We start from the raw sequence: 25,740 nt of genomic DNA on the forward strand, positions 1-25,740 counted from the left end.
GGTGCCTCCCCACAAGGAATTGACTTGATCAGTTGATGGACAGGCATCAACATGCACACACACTCAGGAAAATACACACATATATGAACACGCTGACACGTTTGTAACATAGCTGTCTTCAATGCAACCATTTCCTTCTTTTTTCCCCCTTTAATTGAGAGAATTGAGGCAGGAAATTGACAGAAGAAAGGGGGTGAGAGAAGGGTAAAAAGAAGTAGGGCCCAGTCAGGTTCATGTCATAAACATGATCATCACAAGTCGCATATCAGAGAAAAGAAAAACAAATTGGATGATTGGAGTGTGCTATGGGTTGATACCAGAACACAGAATGTGTATAGCTGGGCAACTGCCGGTATTTTACTGGTTGATCACATTAAACAAATGAAGAAAAAAAAAAGGCAGTGCCAGCATTTTCCTGATTGATTCCACGGAGGAGGGATGGGTGAGGGATGTTATTCCTGGTAATGTGGTAATGCATGCTGACTGGAATCATAAATAATGCTGGACCTGTCAGCCAATAAAGCAATAATGATGGGACTTTTTTTTTTTCATCAGTCAGTGGATGATATGCTTCAGCTTACAGCACAAAACTCCAGGCAACAGCGGAGTTGAGTTTGTGAAGGTGGCAATATCCACAATTTGACCCCACAAGATGGAATGGATAGTGTAGACAACAAGGGGTGGAAGTTGGCTCTGACAGTCACACAGGGGAGTGGAGGGGAGGAAATGTGGGCACAGCCATCAACTCCTGTTGCAAGCTGTTGATCCTGTCTCCCCAGCCAGCTGACATGTGTACATTGTCACAAACTATTTAACCCCTTTTTCAGTGCAGTTTTGCTGACTCCACAGCTTGAGGCTGCAGTCTTTTCAGTGTTATTTTGGTCAGTTTCTGTGCCAGTGGCAGACTTGAAGTTGAACTGAAGTGTTAAACTAAGATAATGAGAGGTGACTTTCATGTTGACAAGAGGTGATGAGTACCAGGAATGGTTAGAACAAAGTTGAACATGCGCAACATCGGAGATAAGTTCTTGTTATGTACTAGTGTGTGTTTGTGTGCGCATGCCTGCTTGCATGTGTGAGTGAGTGTTCGCCCGTTTTTGTAAAGCCCATTGAGCTTTTTCAGAGAAAAGGCGATATACAACTATGTCATTTCAAATTATTATTGTGATTATTATTGTATGAATTGGGCAACATTGATGTGTTGTTACTTTGTGTATTGTCTTTGTCAGTGTGTGGCATGGCATTAGTTTGGACTGCCCATGTTGGGTTTTGGGCTTTGATTCATTGTTGGTGAACAGTTAATGAGAGACAGAGAATTTCTGGCACTGTCTATGAAAAGAGGGAGTGGACTGGGTGATAGAGACATCAGACTCATTTTTCATGACTGAGTGTGACAAAAGTAGCAACTAATTAGTAAATTAACATGAATATTACATGTATTTATTAGAATTTGTCTTCATTCATGGGTTGCAACTTCCATATTCACTCATATACATGACTGTTTGAGTGGGCTTTTACATGCATGACCTTTTGTAGTTTTACCTTGCCATATAATATATAGGTATCCACACTCCATTTTCTGCGATAGATATTAGAATGAAGCTAACTTTTGTCTTAATCATTCAGTGATTGATGTAAAAGAAAAAGGTACTAACTCACAAAAAGTTTAAACTTGAGCATTTGCATTTTGCTGCTTTGGTTGAGTTTTTTTTTCCCTTTTTACTATACAGCTATTGACAGTCCTATGAGCAGTCACCCATGTAAGAAATTCGGGTAATTTAAGATGTATTTGTTCTTTTAATCTTTATTTCTAGTTCTTTAATTTTTTGAAAATTTTTAAAACTCAGAAAAGTGAGACAGATAGCATGATAAATCATTGCTCACAGACATTGTTTCAGCAGTGACAGTAATTGACGCTATTCAGAATATTTTGCAAGCTGAAATGAAACCATATAGCTATCTCAGTATCTGTGGCATTTAGGATTTGATTAATGTAAAATCAGATTCAGAGAAGTGTTCCCGTGTTTGAAACACCAAGTTTTTTTGTTTGTTTTTTTAAGCTGAAATTTCTCTGCTCTTTGTGTCAGTAACATGCGAGTTTAAGTACTACATACATGTGGTAATGTGAACTGATAGTATGGATGGTTATTTGTAACACATCAGAGAATTTTCTTGACTTTCACACTGGATTTTGATGTCATGCATTTGATATGAAAACAGCAACAGCATCACCAATACGATACAGTGTTTTGCAAAAGGTGTTGAGACTTTTAGTTGCTTCACTTGGGGCACTAACAAACCCAATGGTGGAAAATGAATCATGAAAACTATGACAATAGGAGTTTTCCTTTTTGGTAAGCATTGAAGATAGTTATGAAGTTGCTGTGCAAAGAAAGCCTGGACTAAAGTGGACGACAATGTAGAGAAGATAGGGATGAGCGCCATTTTTTTCCTAGTGACTGGAGATGCCATCGGAGACAAGTGTGCATATCTAGCTGTGCTGAAATGTTATCAGGTAGCCAATACGCACAAATGGGTCGGGGGATGCAGGGGAGTTGAAATGAGTTTGGATTAAAAATCAATAGCATAATCCAGTTCCCGGCCTACAGAGCAAGCAATGGACGCAGGACATCGATCGCTGTTTATACCATCCCTTTGCCTTCAGATAGCAGCATGGCCATATTGATTTTTCTCCTCGCCCTTTCTCAATGAACGGCCCTAGTGCTGACTGTCAAATTATGGCTGTGCCAGCGCGGGTTTCCTAGGCAACCGTCTCAGCAGCCAGTAACCAGGAGAACTTTTTGTCTCCCTTTCTCGCCCGCTCATTGCAAACACTGGTAGTGGCGCAGCCTACTGGTCAGCTTGAGCCTGTGGGATTCTGACCAGTGTTAGCCCTTTCTTCTTCTCTTTTTAAAGACATACTTTTTTGAAATTTAATAGTTCTGCTCACAGTATGAGTTTTTAATGTATTTTTTAGTTGTTTGTGTTTTCTTTTCCCCCAGAAAATAGATGGTTGGAATATGGTTCTCTGTTGTCATCTTGATGCTCTTATCGAGTGTGATAATATCTCCTTCCAACAGTTTGTATATGATTATGATTATATTCAGAACATACACTAGAAACAAATATCAGGATTAGGGAGATTATATTTCATCCCAAACTGATATGTGTGTTTTTTTTCTTAGAACTTTATTTTCCCAAATATTTTGCTGTTTTGTTAGTCTAATAGTCCCCACATTAAATTTTATGTAAGTGTCAAATGGAGTTGTTCTTTGTGAGAAAAAATATGTTAATGTGTAGAAGATTATACTTGTTAATGTGTAGAACTAGAAGATTATACTTTTTACATTGTAGTAAAACTACCAAAAGAAATACAGAAGCCAGGGTTGTAAGTGAAGTAATACGTTTTTGGTGAGGTTTAGCACTGTTGATATTTGTAAAGATCTGATTTCACAGGCTAGTGTTGGTCAGGCTTTTATTTTCCCCTGAGAGCAGAGTATGACTGCCTACATGCCAGGGGTAAAAGCTGTCATACATATCAATCTCACTGTTTGTATGAGTGAATGTGTGAGTTGCAGCCCATGAAGCATTTTATTGTGTTATTTTGGGCTTCATGTGTGTGTGTGTTTGCGAATATTTGCATGTCTTAAAGAAAGAAAAGAAAAAAATCAAACATGTGGAAGATATTTCACATTGGTCAGCACTTTGTTGGTCCTGTATGGTATTACACATTTTAACTTCAAATTTCATTGACCGTCCTGACGAAGCTGTCATGTGTGCAGTCCCCAGAAGAGACTGCTGGTGCCATGTGCTGGATAATAACTATGTTTATTAGTGTGTATATCGTATATGTATATCATCAGAGGAGATGCCATTGATCGCCAATGTTTTGGCACAGTGTTGTGTCCATGTGAAAGGCACTTCACTCAGATTCTCCCCATTCACTCCGCATTGAAGGGGTACATGACATGTCGGTAAGGGATGAAATGGTGGAAGGAGATGTTTGAGCCTCCTCTTCCAGTGCTGAGCCTTAAACACACAGAACGGGAATTCATTGTTCCTATGGCCGTAAAGAGATATTGGACCTTTAACAGGACTTGTTTTGGGACAGCACCAGGTTGCCTTGTTGTTCCATAAGTGTAGACAACTTGTGACCATTGGTCTGTCATTGCCGTATCACAGCTCAGGGAAATGAACTGTGCAGGTGTTAAACCATGACTACTGTATGTCCTACCAATACTTATAAACTGCTTTAAACTGAAACATTTAAAACAGTTCATCCCGCTTACTGGAAAGTCAGAAAGATGTCAATATGGGGACCCCTCTGCCACCAACACATCCACCCCCAGGCCGTTTCTTTTCTCATCATCTTTTCACTTTCACATCTTACTTTCTTAGGTTGAAAAGTCAGCATATAGTACATTGTATATGGAGTTGATTACCACAGAGAATAGTCACAAGAGACCTGCTATTGATTTTCATTTTTCCATTTTCTTCTTAATAGTTTGAGTGGCAGAAAAAGTCTTTATATGGTGAGAAATAAAGTTAGCAACATCAGGAAGAGTTTTCATTGGTGCCGTCAAGGCGCTGTCAGCGTGAAGCTTTGGTTTGTGTTAAGTATGGTACTGAGATAGTATTGTAGGAACCAGCGTCAATAAAGTATGATTGGCACTCTCTGTCACATACTGCTCTCAGGGTTAAAAGGAGAGAAAAAAAAGAAGAAGAAGAAGAAAGAAAAAAAGAAGGGGAAAAGGTTGGAATCTTTGATGCCTTGTAGGGGACAGAAAACGGAAGGAACAGGGAGGGAGTGAAAGGCGCAGAAAGAGGTTGTAGCGGCAGCTAGGCGGGAGGGAAGGGAAGAAATGTGGGCTGGCAGTGTGAAGGCCCTTCAAGGAGTGGAGAGAGGTAAAGAAATGTGGGCTGGCAGTGTGAAGGCAGGAGGAGAGAGGTAAAGAAATGTGGGCTGGCAGTGTGAAGGCCCTTCAAGGAGTGGAGAGAGGTAAAGAAATGTGGGCTGGCAGTGTGAAGGCCCTTCAAGGAGTGGAGAGAGGTAAAGAAATGTGGGCTGGCAGTGTGAAGGCCCTTCAAGGAGGGGAGAGAGGTAAAGAAATGTGGGCTGGCAGTGTGAAGGCCCTTCAAGGAGGGGAGAGAGGTAGAGGTAAAGAAATGTGGGCTGGCAGTGTGAAGGCCCTTCAAGGAGGGGAGAGAGGTAAAGAAATGTGGGCTGGCAGTGTGAAGGCCCTTCAAGGAGGGGAGAGAGGTAGAGAGGTAAAGAAATGTGGGCTGGCAGTGTGAAGGCCCTTCAAGGAGGGGAGAGAGGTAGAGAGGTAAAGAAATGTGGGCTGGCAGTGTGAAGGCCCTTCAAGGAGGGGAGAGAGGTAGAGAGGTAAAGAAATGTGGGCTGGCAGTGTGAAGGCCCTTCAAGGAGGGGAGAGAGGTAGAGAGGTAAAGAAATGTGGGCTGGCAGTGTGAAGGCCCTTCAAGGAGGGGAGGGAGCTGGAGAGATGTGATCCTCCAGCCTGCAGGGTCAGTGGAGCACTGCACTGTGTGGTTTGATGGGGTGACAGTCCTGTCAGTTCCTTCAGCATCTGGAGGCAAGTAGCTCTTCACTGCCCTGTCTCCCCCTCCTCCCTGGTCGGCACTAATTGATGCCCTCACTTAATCACCTCTCAAAGGGGACACCCTGTCCACACAGTTTTTGTCTCTTGCTTAACAGTCAGCTGTCGTCATGTTTCAGTTATTGATATGATTGTCACTGGCTGTGTAATAGTTTTATTTATGTCTGGGGGTGGGTTTGTTTTTTTTAATTTGTTCTTTTTGTTTTTGTTGGTGTGTATGCATGTTAAACAGTTGTTTTTTTTTTTAATTGGTTTACATTGATTTTAGTGTGTGTGTGTGTGTGTGTGTGTGTGTGCATGCTAGTAGTCCTGTAAAGTGCTAACCAGGCAAAGAACTCTTGATTATTGAAAAATAACTGTTGAGTCAGCCTGTTGCTGTGAGCACTTTTTTTTCTTTTTACTAAACCATTCCATTCAGATATGATCCTAATGAAGTCTTCAGTGGTGGTGTACATTTTTCTTTTGCATTTTGTCCCATTGTAAAAAAAAAAAAAAAAAAAAAAAATCAGTCTTTTTGTTGAGAAAAAAAACTATAACAAGAGGAAGTTCAACTGTCTTGAGATTGTCTGAAAGATATTCTTCACAGTGGCAGCAATAAATCTGAATAGAATTAGAAATCAGAACTGGCCCTGAGGTATTTGATCTGTCTGCAGTCTGCTTTTGTGTTTCAAGTGACAGTTATTCCCCTTCATTATGGAGTTCATTGTTTTCCTTCATTTCATTGGCTCTTTTCATAGCCACTTCAACCAATGGAGTTGCAGGATACTTTTCTTTCACAACATATCAGGTCTCATGTATAAATAACACCTCAGCGTTCTGGCAACAGTGCACAGGAAATTCCCTCTTTTCTGTGTCCATTGATATGTTTTTTTTCCCAGGGAAGTGTGTGCAATTGTTGAGATGTGAGTTCAACTGCTGTGCTTTGATTCTGGGTGGTGTGAAGGAGCACAGGTTTCCAGGTCTGTTGTTCCTTTGTGTGTGGCAGTTTTTCTCATGTTGTTGTTGTTGTTTTAAACAAATTGGGTTTGTATTGATTCTTCAGTCATTGAATTGTGTGCTAATTAGAAATCATTGGACCTGTTGTTTTTCTTCTGAAATCTTATTCTGGAAATTCCTGTTATTATTTTTAGGGTTAGAAATTATTGGACTTGAATGACTAACCCTAAAATAGGACATAAGTGATGTTTGTGATATAGAGATGATAATTTAAGCATGTTTTGTGCAAACATCTTTCAACAAAACAGACCGTGTGATTTTGCTAAAAATATATTTACTGATTATTTCAATCTTCATTGTCAGAAATTTATGTGATGATGTAGTTTAGACAAGAAGGGTTAAGGTGGCAGTAGTTGATCGAGGTCAGACAGTGACATGTCAGACAAGTGGAAGTGGGAATTTCAGTCCAGGAGCAGGCAAGTCTTTTGAGAGTGTTGGTCTGATTATCAGGCTTACATGACACTTGTCTGTCTTGGTTTGGTTGATGGTAGGGGACATGAAAGCAAGCATTGTGGTTACGTCACATCGCCTTGAAATTAACTTTTAAGATGGCTGTCCATGATATTATTGTTATCATCATCATCATTATTATTATTACAGTTATTATTGTGGAGGAATGGAAAATGATCTGAAATTGCTTTGCCGTTCAAGCAGTACTGTCATGATAATGTTAACTTTGATTTCTTCTCCTCTGTCATTCCTGTGAATTTTTTTTTTAAAGTTTCCACTGCTGTTGGATTCTTGGGGTTGCTGGGACATGGTAATGGTCAACTGTGGAGGGTGTCCTGACAGGGGCTGGCTGTGTGACAGACCTTTGGTTCTCAGCAGACAGCACATGATGTACTGTGTCCTGCATCATAACAGGCACCACTGGACACCTGGAGGGACTCCTCAGCTCTGCAGGGTCTCTGTTGGTGTGTGACCTGAAGGTGACCATCCTGTGTGGACCTTACCAGTATCAGGACTAGCAGGTCTGGGAGAGTTTGAGTTCAGAGTGAGCAGGGTGAAACACTATAGAGAAAGTAGCACTGAGAGACCAAGGAAGATTAAGTAACAACAACAACAACAACAATTTAAGTTAAAACCAATAAGTGACCTAACTGTCGCTGCTTTCTTTTCATGAAACTGAAGGACAGGTCTCATCCTTTCTGAAATTTGATGCAATGATATGCATGACAGGATATTAAGGAGCAGGTTTGAAGGCCCAAGGATTTACTAACAGTCCTCTCTTATCCCTTCCCTGTTGAAAAGAATTTCTAGAAGAAAGAAGTTTTGTGGAAATTGAGAAATATGGAAATTTCTTTTGATTTTGAGTGCAAAGCAGTGTGTCAGAGCTGAAGACTGGGAATGGGATTTGAAAGTGGGTATTAACTATTATGCATCTTCAGCAGTGTGTCATAGCTGAAGATTGTGTGGGAGTGGGATTTGAAAGTGGGTATTAGTGATGCGAAGCAGTGTGTCATAGCTGAAGATTGTGTGGGTGTGGGATTTGAAAGTGGGTATTAGTGATGCAAAGCAGTGTGTCATAACTGAAGATTGTGTGGGAGTGGGATTTGAAAGCGGGTATTAGTGATGCAAAGCAGTGTGTCATAGCTGAAGATTATGTGTGTGGGTGTGGGATTTGAAAGCGGGTATTAGTGATGCAAAGCAGTGTGTCATAGCTGAAGATTGTGTGGGAGTGGGATTTGAAAGTGGGTATTAGTGATGCAAAGCAGTGTGTCATAGCTGAAGATTGTGTGGGTGTGGGATTTGAAAGTGGGTATTAGTGATGCAAAGCAGTGTGTCATAGCTGAAGATTGTGTGGGTGTGGGATTTGAAAGTGGGTATTAGTGATGCAAAGCAGTTTGTCATAGCTGAAGATTGTGTGGGTGTGGGATTTGAAAGTGGGTATTAGTGATGCAAAGCAGTGTGTCATAGCTGAAGATTGTGTGGGTGTGGGATTTGAAAGTGGGTATTAGTGATGCAAAGCAGTGTGTCATAGCTGAAGATTATGTGTGTGGGTGTGGGATTTGAAAGCGGGTATTAGTGATGCAAAGCAGTGTGTCATAGCTGAAGATTGTGTGGGTGTGGGATTTGAAAGTGGGTATTAGTGATGCAAAGCAGTGTGTCATAGCTGAAGATTGTGTGGGTGTGGGATTTGAAAGTGGGTATTAGTGATGCAAAGCAGTGTGTCATAGCTGAAGATTGTGTGGGTGTGGGATTTGAAAGCGGGTATTAGTGATGCAAAGCAGTGTGTCATAGCTGAAGATTGTGTGGGTGTGGGATTTGAAAGTGGGTATTAGTGATGCAAAGCAGTGTGTCATAGCTGAAGATTGTGTGGGCGCGATTTGAAAGTGGGTATTAGTGATGCAAAGCAGTGTGTCATAGCTGAAGATTATATGTGTAGGTGTGGGATTTGAAAGTGGGTATTAGTGATGCAAAGCAGTGTGTCATAGCTGAAGATTGTGTGGGTGTGGGATTTGAAAGCGGGTATTAGTGATGCAAAGCAGTGTGTCATAGCTGAAGATTGTGTGGGTGTGGGATTTGAAAGTGGGTATTAGTGATGCAAAGCAGTGTGTCATAGCTGAAGATTGTGTGGGTGTGGGATTTGAAAGTGGGTATTAGTGATGCAAAGCAGTGTGTCATAGCTGAAGATTGTGTGGGTGTGGGATTTGAAAGTGGGTATTAGTGATGCAAAGCAGTGTGTCATAGCTGAAGATTATATGTGTAGGTGTGGGATTTGAAAGTGGGTATTAGTGATGCAAAGCAGTGTGTCATAGCTGAAGATTGTGTGGGTGTGGGATTTGAAAGTGGGTATTAGTGATGCAAAGCAGTGTGTCATAGCTGAAGATTGTGTGGGTGTGGGATTTGAAAGTGGGTATTAGTGATGCAAAGCAGTGTGTCATAGCTGAATATTGTGTGGGAGTGGGATTTGAAAGTGGGTATTAGTGATGCAAAGCAGTGTGTCATAGCTGAAGATTGTGTGGGTGTGGGATTTGAAAGTGGGTATTAGTGATGCAAAGCAGTGTGTCATAGCTGAAGATTGTGTGGGTGTGAGATTTGAAAGCGGGCATGTTATGGCTTGCATCATGCGCTTTTTATATCTGTTCATACTTGTTCCACATTGTGAGAAGCCAGAGAGAGAGGGGAGAGAGAGAGCAGAGGGGAGAGGGAGGGAGGGAGGGGGGAGGGCTGTCAGCCTGTGAGGGAAGGGGTGATGGAGGCAGTGTGTGCAGTGCTGTGAGGCGGTCTATTGATTTTCCCCCTCTCCTCTTTTCTGTGGCTGCCGCCAGTGATGGGGTCCTGGTAAAGGAACAATCACTGGCTGCTGCTGCTGCTGCTGCTGGCTCACTGGCTGGGAAACAGGGGATTGGCAGCAATCTACTGCTACAGCTTTTTTTTCTTCTATACTTTTTTTTTCTCTTTTTTTCCCCCCTTTTAAACAGAACTGAAAGGCCAGATCAGGAGGTGGTTTGTGTGTATGTGTGTGTGACGATGTCTACCTGAGATGAAGAGTTGGAGGGGGAGGAAAGATCAATGTGAAAAAAATAGGATTTTATTGTCATGGTCGTGTACATTGTTGTGAAATTAATGTGGACACACACACACACACACACACACACACACACACACACACACACACACACACACCAGTCACACACACATGCGCATGCACTGTGCACACTGACACAACATTCTCACTCTTACACATGTGAAAAACTTGCATATGTTTACTAAAATTCTTTTTAACTGTGCTGTGTGTTGACAGTGCAGATCTTACAACAGGGGTAGTATCCTGTTTTTAGGTAGATGTGTATCCAAATAACTCTCTTTCTGCTGAAAAGTCGTCTGCTAAGGAAGAAGAATTCTCTCCCTTGATTTTCCTGCATGTGAGATGGTGAAGTGTGTTGGGTGGAGTGAAGGAGAGGGTGTGTGGGGGTGGGGTGCTTTGACCTATCCCCCTCACCCCGCCACTCCCCTCAGTCTCTTTCTCAATCCTTCCCTGTTTTCACTATGTCTGTCTGTATGTGTGTGTTGTGAATAAGTTGATGGGAGTGTGTTAATCAGTGATCAAGTGCAAGTTGCAATATATAAAGATTATTGTTAATGAGAGTGTTGATAGCTGCTTGGTGTTTTTTTCTGTTACCTTCAATAGTTTGGGAGGTACTACTAGAGACAGCATTGAAGCATTGACACAGGATGTGTGTACTGTGTGATGTGTAAATGTGGAGAGGGCGTTGAAGCATTGACACAGGATGTCAGTACTGTGTGATGTGTCAATGTGGAGAGGGCATTGAAACATTGACACAGAATGTGTGTACTGTGTGATGTGTAAATGTGGAGAGGGCATTGAAGCATTGACACAGGATGTGTGTACTGTGTGATGTGTAAATGTGGAGAGGGGATTGAAGCATTGACACAGGATGTCAGTACTGTTTGATGTGTAAATGTGGAGAGGGCATTGAAACATTGACACAGGATGTGTGTACTGTGTGATGTGTAAATGTGGAGAGGGCATTGAAGCATTGACACAGGATGTCAGTACTGTGTGATGTGTAAATGTGGAGAGGGCGTTGAAGCATGGACACAGGATGTGTGTACTGTGTGATGTGTAAATGTGGAGAGGGCGTTGAAGCATGGACACAGGATGTCAGTACTGTGTGATGTGTAAATGTGGAGAGGGCGTTGAAGCATTGACACAGGATGTCAGTACTGTGTGATGTGTAAATGTGGAGAGGGTGTTGAAGCATGGACACAGGATGTGTGTACTGTGTGATGTGTAAATGTGGAGAGGGCGTTGAAGCATTGACACAGGATGTCAGTACTGTGTGATGTGTAAATGTGGAGAGGGCATTGAAGCATGGACACAGGATGTGTGATGTGTAAATGTGGAGAGGGCGTTGAAGCATGGACACAGGATGTCAGTACTGTGTGATGTGTAAATGTGGAGAGGGCATTGAAGCATTGACACAGGATGTCAGTACTGTGGTGTGTAAATGTGGAGAGGGCGTTGAAGCGTTGACACAGGATGTGTGTACTGTGTGATGTGTAAATGTGGAGAGGGCGTTGAAGCATGGACACAGGATGTCAGTACTGTGGTGTGTAAATGTGGAGAGGGCGTTGAAGCGTTGACACAGGATGTGTGTACTGTGTGATGTGTAAATGTGGAGAGGGCGTTGAAGCGTTGACACAGGATGTGTGTACTGTGTGATGTGTAAATGTGGAGAGGGCGTTGAAGCATGGACACAGGATGTGTGTACTGTGTGATGTGTAAATGTGGAGAGGGCGTTGAAGCATGGACACAGGATGTGTGTACTGTGTGATGTGTAAATGTGGAGAGGGGATTGAAGCATTGACACAGGATGTGTGTACTGTGTGATGTGTAAATGTGGAGAGGGCGTTGAAGCATTGACACAGGATGTGAGTACTGTGTGATGTGTAAATGTGGAGAGGGCGTTGAAGCATTGACACAGGATGTGTGTACTGTGTGATGTGTAAATGTGGAGAGGGCATTGAAGCATTGACACAGGATGTCAGTACTGTGTGATGTGTAAATGTGGAGAGGGCATTGAAGCATGGACACAGGATGTCAGTACTGTGTGATGTGTAAATGTGGAGAGGGCGTTGAAGCATTGACACAGGATGTGTGTACTGTGTGATGTGTAAATGTGGAGAGGGCGTTGAAGCATTGACACAGGATGTGTGTACTGTGTGATGTGTAAATGTGGAGAGGGCGTTGAAGCGTTGACACAGGATGTGTGTACTGTGTGATGTGTAAATGTGGAGAGGGCGTTGAAGCATTGACACAGGATGTGTGTACTGTGTGATGTGTAAATGTGGAGAGGGCGTTGAAGCATTGACACAGGATGTGTGTACTGTGTGATGTGTAAATGTGGAGAGGGGATTGAAGCATTGACACAGGATGTGTGTACTGTGTGATGTGTAAATGTGGAGAGGGCGTTGAAGCATTGACACAGGATGTCAGTACTGTGTGATGTGTAAATGTGGAGAGGGCGTTGAAGCATTGACACAGGATGTGTGTACTGTGTGATGTGTAAATGTGGAGAGGGCATTGAAGCATTGACACAGGATGTCAGTACTGTGTGATGTGTAAATGTGGAGAGGGCATTGAAGCATGGACACAGGATGTCAGTACTGTGTGATGTGTAAATGTGGAGAGGGCGTTGAAGCATTGACACAGGATGTGTGTACTGTGTGATGTGTAAATGTGGAGAGGGTGTTGAAGCATGGACACAGGATGTCAGTACTGTGTGATGTGTAAATGTGGAGAGGGCATTGAAGCATGGACACAGGATGTGTGTACTGTGTGATGTGTAAATGTGGAGAGGGCATTGAAGCATGGACACAGGATGTCAGTACTGTGTGATGTGTAAATGTGGAGAGGGTGTTGAAGCATTGACACAGGATGTCAGTACTGTGTGATGTGTAAATGTGGAGAGGGCGTTGAAGCATTGACACAGGATGTGAGTACTGTGTGATGTGTAAATGTGGAGAGGGCGTTGAAGCATTGACACAGGATGTGTGTACTGTGTGATGTGTAAATGTGGAGAGGGTGTTGAAGCATGGACACAGGATGTCAGTACTGTGTGATGTGTAAATGTGGAGAGGGCATTGAAGCATTGACACAGGATGTGTGTACTGTGTGATGTGTAAATGTGGAGAGGGCATTGAAGCATTGACACAGGATGTCAGTACTGTGTGATGTGTAAATGTGGAGAGGGTGTTGAAGCATGGACACAGGATGTCAGTACTGTGTGATGTGTAAATGTGGAGAGGGCATTGAAACATTGACACAGGATGTCAGTACTGTGTGATGTGTAAATGTGGAGAGGGTGTTGAAGCATTGACACAGGATGTCAGTGATGTGTAAATGTGGAGAGGGTGTTGAAGCATGGACACAGGATGTAGGGACAGACAGGGTGAGGGACCAGGTGACCAGCCAACCAAAGGGTAAGAGGAGGACGAGGGAAGGGAAGAGGGAGGATAGGAAGGTGGTGACAGGACAGGTCATGTGAAAGCCCAGTGCTGACTGCCTGCCTGGCCCTTGTGGATCCAGGCCTTTCTTGCTGGGCTCTCTCCTTTCACACTTTCATACTTGACTCTTTTTTTCTCTCCCTCCACCCTCCCTCTCTCTTCCTTCTCTTTCTTCCCTTCCCTCCCCCCCTCCTTCTATTTTCTTTCCCCCCCCTCCCTTTTTCTTCCCCCTTCCTTTCTTCCTCTCCCTCTTCCTTCCCTCTCACCCTTTTCCTTCGCTTCCCTATCCCCCCCCCCCCCACACACACACACACCCTCCCTTTTTCTTCCCCGTATCTTTCTTCTTCCCCCTCTCTCTCTTCCTCTCTCTTTCTTCTTCCCCCCCCCTCTCTCTCTCTCTCTCTCTCTCTTCTTCCCCCTCTCTTTCTTTCTCTCTCTCCCCCCCCTCCCTTTTTCTTCCCCCTATCTTCTTCCCCCCCTCTCTCTCTTCCTCTCTCTTTCTTCTTCCACCTCTCTTTCTTTCTCTCTCTCTCTTCCCCCTCCCTTTTCTTCCCCCTCCCTCTTCTTCCCCCTCTCTCTCTTTCTTCCTCCACCTCTCTTTCTCTCTCTCTCTCTTCTCCCCCTCTCTTTCTTCCTCCCCCTCTCTTCCTGCCCCTCTCTTTCTCTCTCTCTTCTCCCCCCTCTCTTTCTTCCTCCCCCTCTCTTTCTCTCTCTCTCTTCTCCCCCCTCTCTTTCTTCCTCCCCCTCTCTCTCTTTCTCTCTCTTCTTCCCCTTCTCTTTCTTCCTCTCCCTCTCTCCCTCCCCCCCTCTCTCTCTCTTATCCCCCCTCTCTTCCTCCCCCTCTCCCTCTTCCTCTCTCTTTCTTCCTCCCTCTCTTCCTCCCCCCTCTCTCTCTCTTCTCCCCCCTCTCTTTCTTCCTCCCCCCTCTCTCTTCTCCCCCCTCTCTTTCTTCCTCCCCCCCTCTCTCTCTCTCTTCCTCTCTCTCTCTCTTCCTCTCTCTTTCTTCCTCCCCTTCTCTTTCTCTCTCTCTCTTTCTTTCTCTCTCTCTCTCTTCTCCCCCCTCTCTTTCTTCCTCCCCCTCTCTCTTCTCCCCCCTCTTTCTTCCTCTCCCTCTCTTCCTCCCCCTCTCTCTCTCCCTCTTCTCCCCCCTTTCTTCCTCCCCCCCTCTCTCTTCCTCCCCCTCTCTTCCTCTCTCTTTCTTCTCCCCCCTCTCTTTCTTCCACTCCCTCCCCTCTTTCTTCCCTCTCTCCCTCCCCCCCCTCTTTCTTCCCTCTCTCCCTTCCCCCCCTCTCTTTCTTCCTCCCCCTCTTCTTCTTCCTCCCCCCTCTCTTCCCTTCTCTCTTTTTCTTCTTCTCCCTCTCTCTCTCTCTCTCTCTCACACACACACACACAGTTTCACAGCCATGTTATCAAATGGTTGTCTTTTTGGTGAAGATAATAGTGTTCTAAGTATGTTACACTTACATGATCGTACTCCTGTTTGTGTTAGAAATTTTGGCGCAATATTTGCATCAGTATGGAACATCATAGCCTTAGCATTCTTGAATTGGCCACACTTTTGATTTTTTTATTTATTTATTTGTATTTGTATTTCTTTTTATCACAACAGATTTCTCTGTGTGAAATTCGGGTTGCTCTCCCCAGGAAGAGCGCCGTCGCTACACTACAGCGCCACCCATTTTTTTGTATTTTTTTCCTGCATGCAGTTTTATTTGTTTTTTCCTAACATGTTTTATTTGAAATGAATTTTTTTAAAGACAAATACATGAACCCCAGTTTAGTTATGGGGATAGCTTTAAAGCTTTGATGCATCCATTTATAAAATGTGTTTTTTTGGTGAAATCTGTGTCAGAAAATAAATATAAAAACAGGACTGAATAATGTCATGGCAGTAGAATTTGAAACAGTTTTATGATCAAAAGACAGTCACTGATATTGAGGATGTTGTCATAACTATGGACATTCATCACAGTTAAGGTTAGACTTGCACAGTGGGCAATATAAATCAAGAAAGAAATGTATACCTTGTCTTTCCTGTCAGTTATCATCTATTCAAAAAACAAAACAAAAAAGAAAAGAAATAAAGCAAATGTATTGTAACATAAATCATTATATGGATCGGTCTGCACACTTTGATGTCTCCTTGAAACTGAAGCTAATATTCTGGTACTGTACTGGTTTTCAAAATATTAGAATTTATAACCCTGCAATATCATCAGCATCTTATGAAGTCCTGGCAAGAGATGTCAATTTTTCTCAGTCCACCTGTTTTCTGTTTGATGGCCATTTACTGTCCATGTGCTGTGTCACACTGAGAACTTGACATTGGGAAATGGAAGGGGTTTCCTGGCCAGTGCTGTGAACAGAGGAGACAGCTGACACACAGGCTGTGTGTGGAATGGCACACAGTAATAGCTCATCCACCTGTTTCACTCACTGGTTTGTGTGACGATGAGACACCTGTGAAGGTTGGCTGTAGACGCTGTGTGTAACATTCCATGCTGTCAGATCAAAGTTTCAACTGACACCCAGCAGTCCATCCACATATACTCAGCCAGTAATCGACATTAGGAATGTTTGTAGTATTGGTGAGAACAGTCTATCAGTATTTTCTGAAGGATACTGTTTTATTTTGTTTGACAACAGTGAAAGGACAAGCTGGTGGCTTCTGATATTCAGTGTCATCCCAGTGCGATAAAAAGTGTATTCTACAGACAGTATGGGATACTTTTTCTCACAACTTGGCCCCATGTAATTCAGGATTATGTGCACATAATACACGGTTAAAATCTGTCAAAATGCTGTTGTGAAACAGAATTGTATTGAGGTTAATCTCCCAACCTGGACATGATGTTAAAAGGTTATAACTATATAAGGTGGCACTTCAGCACATGGTATTCCTGGCAGGGAAAAGAAATGAAATGATCCCACTGATGACAATGAAATGGCAGACAGCTCAGCAGCAGACCAGAAAGTAGATGATGCAACATGTCAATATAGTTCTTATCATGGCCTTCAGGGCTCCATCACTTTCCACCAGACTGTAGAAGTGACAGTGATCTAGTCATCAGTGCTTGACGTGCTGTTGATCATTAATTTTTCATGCATGTACGTCTTTGCTGTGCCTTGTGTATTGTTACAGTTTGATTTTAGAATTTGGAGATTGATTTTAGAATTTGGAGATGTGTCTTCTACTCGTCTGAAGTGGTGGTACACCATACATGACAAAAACTCTCAACCAAAACATTACTTTCCCTGCACTTATTTTGTTAAGTGGGGAAGCTATTGTATAGTAAGACATCGTTGATTGGAGGTCTATGTCTTCATGTTGCAGTTCAGTTCATCAGGCTTGATTGAACAGTGGTATTGTCATTAAAAACCCACCAGAATCATAGTTCTTGACTGACAAATGCAAGAAGAGAAAATAAATAGTGACTAAGTTCAGGTTGCAGGAGATTAGTTCAGTTTATTTTCTGAATAGACCAAGTTTTGATAGTTTGTCTTCCAAACTGATATTCTGTTCATTTGATCTTGCTGCTGTGTTCTTTGTCTTTGTTTTCATTTTTCTATATTTATGAACAAATAAGACTACCCAAAAAACAAAAACAAAAAAAAATGTTCCTTCATTATAGACATGTTGTCCAGTTTCCTTGTCATTTACCTTGTTTCATGGTTCAGGTTACAAGCACAGCATGTGATGTTTATCCTTTGTGTTGTGGTTGTGTTGGAATGACAAATGTATCATTGTGGACCTGGCCTGTTGCTGCCGTGTGTGTGGAAATAGAAAGGAGGAAGGAGAGACAGGCAAACATGTCAGCTTGACCCTGTTTTGTCTAGACTTGATGACAGGTTTGGGGGTTTGCTTTTGCTTTTTCCTTTTGTGTTTTTTTTTTCTTTGCTTAAAAAAGACTGGTGTGTGGATGGCAGTTTTTCAGTAGGGCTGTAACTTGAAAGCAACAGGGTTAGATTTCATTTCATTTCATTTGACATGGATGACAGAGATGATTTTTTTTTTCTTTCCCTTTACCTGGCTGAATGACAAAGGTCGTCATTGATCAGCTCCCCTTGTCTGCCTGTTGCAGTTGTCAGCGGTGGTGGACAGACAGACAGACTGGCACCAGGGATGGAAGTGTGCTGACACCACCTGCACGTCGCCAACACCGGCCATCATCCAGCACAGCTGCTGCTTGTAGACTTGCCACCAGTGTCGTTTGGCTACCTCTGGCGTCAACATGCCGAAGCGCAAGTTGGAAGAGTTGGACAGTGGCGAGGATTTGAACTCGGCCCAGTCTGAGAGCGACGACAGCAACTGCAGCAGTGTTACCAACAGCAGTGCCGATGTTTCTGTTTCCACTGGTGAGTGCCACTTTAGTTTGTGTGTGTGTGCCCCGCATGAAAACTGTAGGAACCAGGTTTGTGAGTAGCTTGACTGTTAGTGTTGTTGAATTCCTGACTGTGGTGATAGCATGAACAATAATTACACCTTTGTGGTGATTTCACCATGTGTTTTGAGTCATGTGTTATGAAACCTAAGGTATCCGACAGAAAGTGGAGTCTCAGCCCTGAAACGGTCCCAGTGGGCTCTGCTTTAATTCATAGACCACAAAAGGTGTCATTTATTATATATTAAGAGGCAACTTGATTTGAGATAGTTGTGGTGTTCAGTTTCTTTCTGAAAGTAGTCACTGCCAAGTGGTTTGCATTTTATTGTCCTGTTTTTTCCTGGTGCTGTCTTTTCCCCTTCACTTTTTGTCTTCTTTTTTGTGTGTGCCTTCCATGTCAGTGCCTTCTCTGTGTTGGGTTTTTTTCCCTTCCTTTGTGATAACACACTTGTATCAGTTTTCTTCCTTTGTGATAACACACTTGTATCAGTTTTCTTCCTTTGTGATAACACACTTGTATCAGTTTTCTTCCTTTGTGATAACACACTTGTATCAGTTTTCTTCCTTTGTGATAACACACTTGTATCAGTTTACTTCCTTTGTGATAACACACTTGTATCAGTTTACTTCCTTTGTGATAACACACTTGTATCAGTTTTCTTCCTTTGTGATAACACACTTGTATCAGTTTTCTTCCTTTGTGATAACACACTTGTATCAGTTTTCTTCCTTTGTGATAACACACTTGTATCAGTTTTCTTCCTTTGTGATAACACGCTTGTATCAGTTTTCTTCATTTGTGATAATACACTTGTATCCGTTTTTCTTCCTTTGTGATAACATACTTGTATCAGTTTTCTTCATTTGTGATAATACACTTGTATCCGTTTTTCTTCCTTTGTGATAACACACTTGTATCAGTTTTCTTCCTTTGTGATAACACACTTGTATCCGTTTTTCTTCCTTTGTGATAACACACTTGTATCCGTTTTTCTTCCTTTGTGATAACACACTTGTATCAGTTTTCTTCCTTTGTGATAACACACTTGTATCCGTTTTCTTCATTTGTGATAACATGCTTGTAACCATTTTCTTCCTTTGTGATAACATGCTTGTATCAGTTTTTCTTCATTTGTGATAACACACTTCAAGATTTTCTTCTTTGTGATAACATGCTTGTATAAGTTTTTCTTCCTTTGTGATAACACACTTGTACAAGTTTTTCTTTATTTGTGATAACACACTTTTATAAGTTTTTATTCCTATGTGATAACACAGTTACAAGTTTTTCTTTCTTTGTGATAAAACACTTGTACAAGTTTTTCTTTATTTGTGATGATAGTCTTGTATGTGTCACATAGTTAAATGACGTTGTTACTGGTTATGGTATATTTCTAACACGTTGTGCTGGCTGCTTTGTTGCACCTAGTTGGGCAGCCACCGCCCGAGAAGCGTTCCAAGAAGAACGTGAAGTTCACGGACGTGACAGTGTACTACTTTCCAAGGAAGCAGGGCTTCACCTGTGTACCCAGCGAAGGAGGGTCTACCCTGGGTGAGTCCACAGCCATCTGTCTCTCTGTCACAGCCTGCTGTCTCTGTCACAGCCTGCTGTCTCTGTGTCACAGCCATCTGTCTCTGTGTCACAGCCATCTGTCTCTGTGTCACAGCCTCCTGTCTCTGACACAGCCTCCTCTCTCTGTCACAGCCTCCTGTCTGTGTCACAGCCTCCTGTCTCTGTCACAGCCTCCTGTCTCTGTGTCACAGCCTGTTGTCTCTGTCACAGCCTCCTGTCTCGGTGCCACAGCCTCCTATCTCTGTGTCACAGCCTCCTGTCTCTGTGTCACAGCCATCTGTCTCTCTGTCACAGCCATCTGTCTCTGTCACAGCCTCCTGTCTCTGTGTCACAGCCATCTGTCTCTGTGTCACAGCCATCTGTCTCTCTGTCACAGCCTCCTGTCTACAGCCTCCTGTCTCTGTCACAGCCTCCTGTCTCTGTCACAGCCTCCTGTCTACAGCCTCCTGTCTCTGTCACAGCCTCCTGTCTCTGTGTCACAGCCTCCTGTCTCTGTCACAGCCTCCTGTCTCTCTGTAACAGCCTGCTGTCTCTGTCACAGCCTCCTGTCTCTGTCACAGCCTGCTGTCTCTGTCACAGCCTCCTGTCTCTCTATCACAGCCTTCTATCTCTGTGTCACAGCCTGCTGTCTCTCTGTCACAGCCTCCTGTCTGTCACAGCCTTCTGTCTCTGTCACAGCCTCCTGTCTCTGTGTCACAGCCTGCTGTCTCTGTGTCACAGCCTCCTGTCTACAGCCTCCTGTCTCTGTCACAGCCTCCTGTCTCTGTCACAGCCTCCTGTCTCTGTCTCTGTCACAGCCTCCTGTCTCTGTCACAGCCTCCTGTCTCTGTCACAGCCTCCTGTCTACAGCCTCCTGTCTCTGTCACAGCCTGCTGTCTCTGTGTCACAGCCTGCTGTCTCTGTGTCACAGCCTCCTCTCTCTGTCACAGCCTCCTCTCTCTGTCACAGCCTCCTGTCTGTGTCACAGCCTCCTGTCTCTGTCACAGCCTCCTGTCTCTGTGTCACAGCCTGTTGTCTCTGTCACAGCCTCCTGTCTCGGTGTCACAGCCTCCTGTCTCTGTGTCACAGCCTCCTGTCTCTCTGTCACAGCCATCTGTCTCTCTGTCACAGCCATCTGTCTCTGTGTCACAGCCTCCTGTCTCTGTGTCACAGCCTTCTGTCTCTGTGTCACAGCCATCTGTCTCTCTGTCACAGCCTCCTGTCTACAGCCTCCTGTCTCTGTCACAGCCTCCTGTCTCTGTCACAGCCTCCTGTCTACAGCCTCCTGTCTCTGTCACAGCCTCCTGTCTCTGTGTCACAGCCATCTGTCTCTCTGTCACAGCCTGCTGTCTCTGTCACAGCCTCCTGTCTCTGTCACAGCCTCCTGTCTCTGTGTCACAGCCTCCTGTCTCTGTGTCACAGCCTGCTGTCTCTGTCACAGCCTCCTGTCTCTGTCACAGCCTCCTGTCTGTCACAGCCTCCTGTCTCTGTGTCACAGCCTGCTGTCTCTGTCACAGCCTCCTGTCTCTCTGTCACAGCCTCCTCTCTCTGTCACAGCCATCTGTCTCTCTGTCACAGCCTCCTGTCTCTGTGTCACAGCCTCCTGTCTCTGTGTCACAGCCATCTGTCTCTCTGTCACAGCCATCTGTCTCTGTGTCACAGCCTCCTGTCTCTGTGTCACAGCCTCCTGTCTCTGTCACAGCGTCCTATCTCTATCACAGCCTGCTGTCTCTGTCACAGCCTGCTGTCTCTCTGTCACAGCCTCCTGTCTGTTTCACAGCCTGCTGTCTCTCTGTCACAGCCTCCTGTATGTCTGTCACAGCCTGCTGTCTCTGTCACAGCCTGCTGTCTCTGTCACAGCCTCCTGTCTCTGTGTCACAGCCTGCTGTCTCTGTCACAGCCTCCTGTCTCTGTCACAGCCTCCTGTCTCTTTGTCACAGCCTGCTGTCTCTGTCACAGCCTCCTGTTTCTGTGTCACAGCCTGCTGTCACTGTCACAGCCTCCTGTCTGTGTGTCACAGCCTCCTGTCTCTGTGTCACAGCCTGCTGTCTCTGTCACAGCCTCCTGTCTCTGTCACAGCCTGCTGTCTCTCTGTCACAGCCTGCTGTCTCTGTCACAGCCTGCTGTCTCTGTCACAGCCTGCTGTCTCTGTCACAGCCTCCTGTCTCTGTCACAGCCTCCTGTCTCTGTGTCACAGCCATCTGTCTCTCTGTCACAGCCTCCTGTCTCTGTCACAGCCTCCTGTCTCTGTCACAGCCTCCTGTCTCTGTGTCACAGCCATCTGTCTCTCTGTCACAGCCTCCTGTCTCTGTCACAGCCTCCTGTCTCTGTCACAGCCTCCTGTCTCTGTCACAGCCTCCTGTCTGTCACAGCCTCCTGTCTCTCTCTGCCACATGCAGTCCTTGCCACATTTCTTTTTCACAGCCATTGCACCTGTACTACATACGTCAGTTCACTTCAAAATACTTTGTCATCTGCTTCAAACAAGTAAGATGGAAAATTTTCTTTAGGCTCACTCTTATGCTGGTGAACAGATAAATGCATAATAAAGAGATGAATATTCAGTACACTTTTCCCTGAGCACCATGCACTTACACATCATCAGGTGAAAGAAGACAATTCAGGTCAGAAAAATAGCACATTTAAAGACACAAGTGAAGCAGAAGTGAATGAATAACCTGCACACCATTGATTGAAACCTAAAACACAAGTTGCCAATGCTGTGATGATGTTGGCTGTACGTCCAAATACCATGCTGGTGTCTGTTGCCCAGCATTGTGGAAAAGTTGTATGCTGAGCAAGAATGTGAAGAATGAATTGCCTTGATGCTGCAGCATGTGCAGTGGTTGTGAAGTGTGTGTGGCTGTGTGACAGTGGGAGGTGTACCTTGACCTCTTCTTTCTCTGTCTGTCTGTCTGTTCTGTTGTCTCTGTCTCTGTCTGTGTGACGTGTTGACTAACTGATGGGAGCATGTTATGATAAAAAATGTGTGTGTGAGTGTGGGTGTTTTCGTGTGTCAGTTGCATTGTACTTTTTAGGGGTAGTAATGTAGCACAGTGATGTATACTTTTTTATAATGTTGTCTTCAATATTTTGGGAAATATGACAGACTAAGATTACGGATATGGATTTTCCATTTTTCTGGAATTGTTCTCAGCATAAAGCATAGCAGAATTGGTCAGCATTGAAAGGGTTAAATAATGCCACTGTTTATCTGTGTATTACTGGACACAGTTTTCCTTGAGAGCTTTGCAGCTGACAATTGAGTATGTCAGTGATGCTGAAAAGAGGGTGTGTGTGTTTCAGGCATGTCGAGACAGCACAGCTTTGAGAAGAAGTTCTCGCTGAAGGACCACGTGAAGGAAAAGAAGCGGGTTCACCGGCAGATGGTGATGGAACAGCAGCGTCAGGGCAAGCTGTTCCCCTCCCCCCTGCTGGCCCTGGCAGCCGAGGACCTGCCGGACGTGTCCTCGGGGTCAGACTCTGAGAGTGACTACGACGACTACTACTTCCTGCAGCCGCTGCCCATTCGCCAGCGTCGGATGCTGCTCCGCAGTGCGGGGGTCAAGAAGATCGAGGGGGATGAGAAGGACGACTGCCGGGACATCCGCATCTCTCGCAACCAGTGTGGCTGTGACTGCAAGGTGTTCTGTGACCCCGAGACGTGCGCCTGCAGCCAGGCGGGCATCAAGTGCCAGGTGGACCGACTCTCCTTCCCCTGTGGCTGCACCAAGGATGGCTGCGGCAACGCTGCTGGCCGCATCGAGTTCAACCCCATTCGCGTCCGCACGCACTTCATCCACACTCTGATGCGGCTGGAGCTGGAGCGGAAAGACGCCGAGTCCAAGCGCAGCCCCGCATGTGCGGGGGGAGGGGGGTCAGGGAGTGGTGGGGGTGGAGGGGTGGTGGGGGTGAAGACGAAGGAGGAGAGTGAGGACTGGAGCCAGTTCAACAGCAACGAGCGGGGCAGCTGTCGCGACTGCCAGAACACGGAGGTGTGCAATGTGATGATGCAGGACGTGCAGCATGCACACCTGGCAGCGGCCACAGAACACGGCAACCAGCGCTACCTGGGCTCACCCCCCATCCACCACCCCCACCAGCCCCCGCCCCCCATGCCCCGCGTCCTGTTGTTCAACGACTCCGAGGAGGAGGTGTACAGCGCGGACACCAGCAGCAGCCTGTACCACTTTGACGGGGAGGAGGGATCTTACACCGACCTGGGGGAGGGCTGTGGGGCCGAGGTTCTGACCCCGGGTCATGCCACCTACAGCCGGACAGGGGGGGGCTACTCCAAGTCCTACCAGAACCTGGTGTCCTTCCCCTCCCCCTCCTCCCTCCTCCCCAGCAGCATGACCTCCCAGCATCCCCCTCTGCCCTCTGTAGTCAATGTGCGCCACTCTCCTGGCGCCCACGCTGCCGACAAGGGCAAGTACATGACTCTGTCATCGTCAGGACCTCACTCCTCCTTCAAGCTGGAGCCCATCTCGGAGATGCTGAGCCCCATCCAGTCCCTGTCCTCCTACGTCAGCAGCCAGGAGACGCTGGCCGGCCCCCCTGCCCACTCCGCACCCTCCCACTCCTCACAGACATGGTCGTCCTCTCTGTCTCTGGCTGACACTGCTGCTGCTTCCACCTCCAGCGGTGGGGGTGGTGTGAAGGTGGGTGGGGAGGCGGGGCGGAAGACAGAGCCTGGCACCTACAGCCTGCTGACGTCACCCTCCACGTACGCAGTGATGACCAACACCACGCAGGACCAGCTGAAGGAGAAGTGTCCAGCCATCTCCTCCCACATGCAGAGTCGCCATGACGACACGGCTACGCCCTATGCCAAGCCCCACCCCAAGGCAGACTTTGCCTTCACTGTGGGCTGTGAGGACCCTGCCGATCCCTCAGCAGACATCAAGGACAAGCAGCACTTTGCCCTCAACTCCTTCTCAGAGTTTCCCCTCCTGCGCAGGCGGGCTGGAAACACCAGAACCGCTCCAGAGTTGTCTGCCCTTGGACGCTGCCGCCGTGGCCCCCCCACCCCCTCCGCCCGGCTCCAGCAGTCCACAGAGTTCTCAGGACAGTTTCCACTCCCAGGACCTGTGTCCCCTGGAGCCAGCCACCACCATCTGTGGACCTCTGGAGCCTGCAGGGGGGCAGGGGGGGGACTGCCCCCACAGGCCCCATGGCACCCCCCTCACTGACTCTAACTGCCCCCCTGCCGGCGCCGCGCCCTCTGTCCGGCAACCTGAAAGTCAGGCTGCTTCCTCCTCTCCCTCCTCCTCTCCCTCCTCCTCTTCCTCCTCTTCCTCCTCCTCCTCCCCCTCCTCCTCCAGCTCCTCTTTCCCAGCACAGCAGCAGTCCAGTGAGGAGACTGTCTCTCAAAACTTTGGTGAGATCATTAAAACTTCTATTGTGGAGACAGTGTCAGCTTAATTTGCTGCGGTGGCTCAGCACTGCTTTGGAGCTCAGATGTATGTAAAGTGAACACTGTTCAACCCGTGGTTGCTCAAAGGAAGAGTTTTCAGTGTGAGAGGGTTGGAGGCATGACAATGACAGACATTGGAACAGTTGCATGGCATGTGTGTGGTGAAGAAGACTGGGCAGTGGAGGTGGGTGACACAGTGTGACGCACTGCGGTGACAGGGAGGTCCAGGCACCTCAACTCCCTCACCACTGCTTGAAAGAAACCATCATTATTACTACTTATCTCTTTATTTATTGCTGTATTTTTTCCTTTTGGGGGCCCTTGTGAAGAGAGGGGGTGTTTATAGATGAGAACAGCTGATTGATCACATAATAATGGATTGATTTCTCATTTCTCATGATGGTTCAGAATAAAGTTCTACATGCAGTTGCTGTCATCCATTTCCTTGGAATGAATGATGACTTTATCTCAAAACCAAACCATGACCCCGAGTCATGAAAACCAGTTGTGGCATGATAATAAAAAATGAATGACTGCCCTGGATTTGATGACAAAGTGATCTGAGGATGAAGAAGCAAGCAGAGAGAGCCAGTGGAGGTGTGGGAAAACCTCACTGAACTGAAGGACACACCTGTTGGGTAATGTCAGGTCTCTGCTGTCCACGTCACCTGTATTAACAGCTGTGTACATACATCTGACAGACGTTTCTCTCTCTCTCTCTCTCTCTGTCTTTCTCTCGTTTTTTGATTTAGCATGAAGTCTTCATGCAGGTTTGTGTGTGTACATAATACAGTTTTGGAT

The 25,740-nt window shown here is 45.5% G+C and overlaps 1 pseudogene across 1 annotated transcript in view; it reads left to right on the forward strand.

Moving 5' to 3' along the window:
• The window catches only part of LOC143293083 (uncharacterized), a 30,076-nt pseudogene extending 4,711 nt beyond the window's left edge, over positions 1 to 25,365 (forward strand). The window contains exons 2-4 of the transcript XR_013056726.1: positions 17,672 to 17,945; positions 19,401 to 19,523; positions 22,830 to 25,365. The product of XR_013056726.1 is annotated as an uncharacterized LOC143293083 (transcript). The remainder of the gene's footprint in view (positions 1 to 17,671; positions 17,946 to 19,400; positions 19,524 to 22,829) is intronic.
• Positions 25,366 to 25,740: the final 375 nt, after the last annotated feature.

Source organism: Babylonia areolata, chromosome 18 (genome assembly GCF_041734735.1).
Source record: "Babylonia areolata isolate BAREFJ2019XMU chromosome 18, ASM4173473v1, whole genome shotgun sequence".
NCBI lineage: Eukaryota > Metazoa > Mollusca > Gastropoda > Neogastropoda > Buccinidae > Babylonia > Babylonia areolata.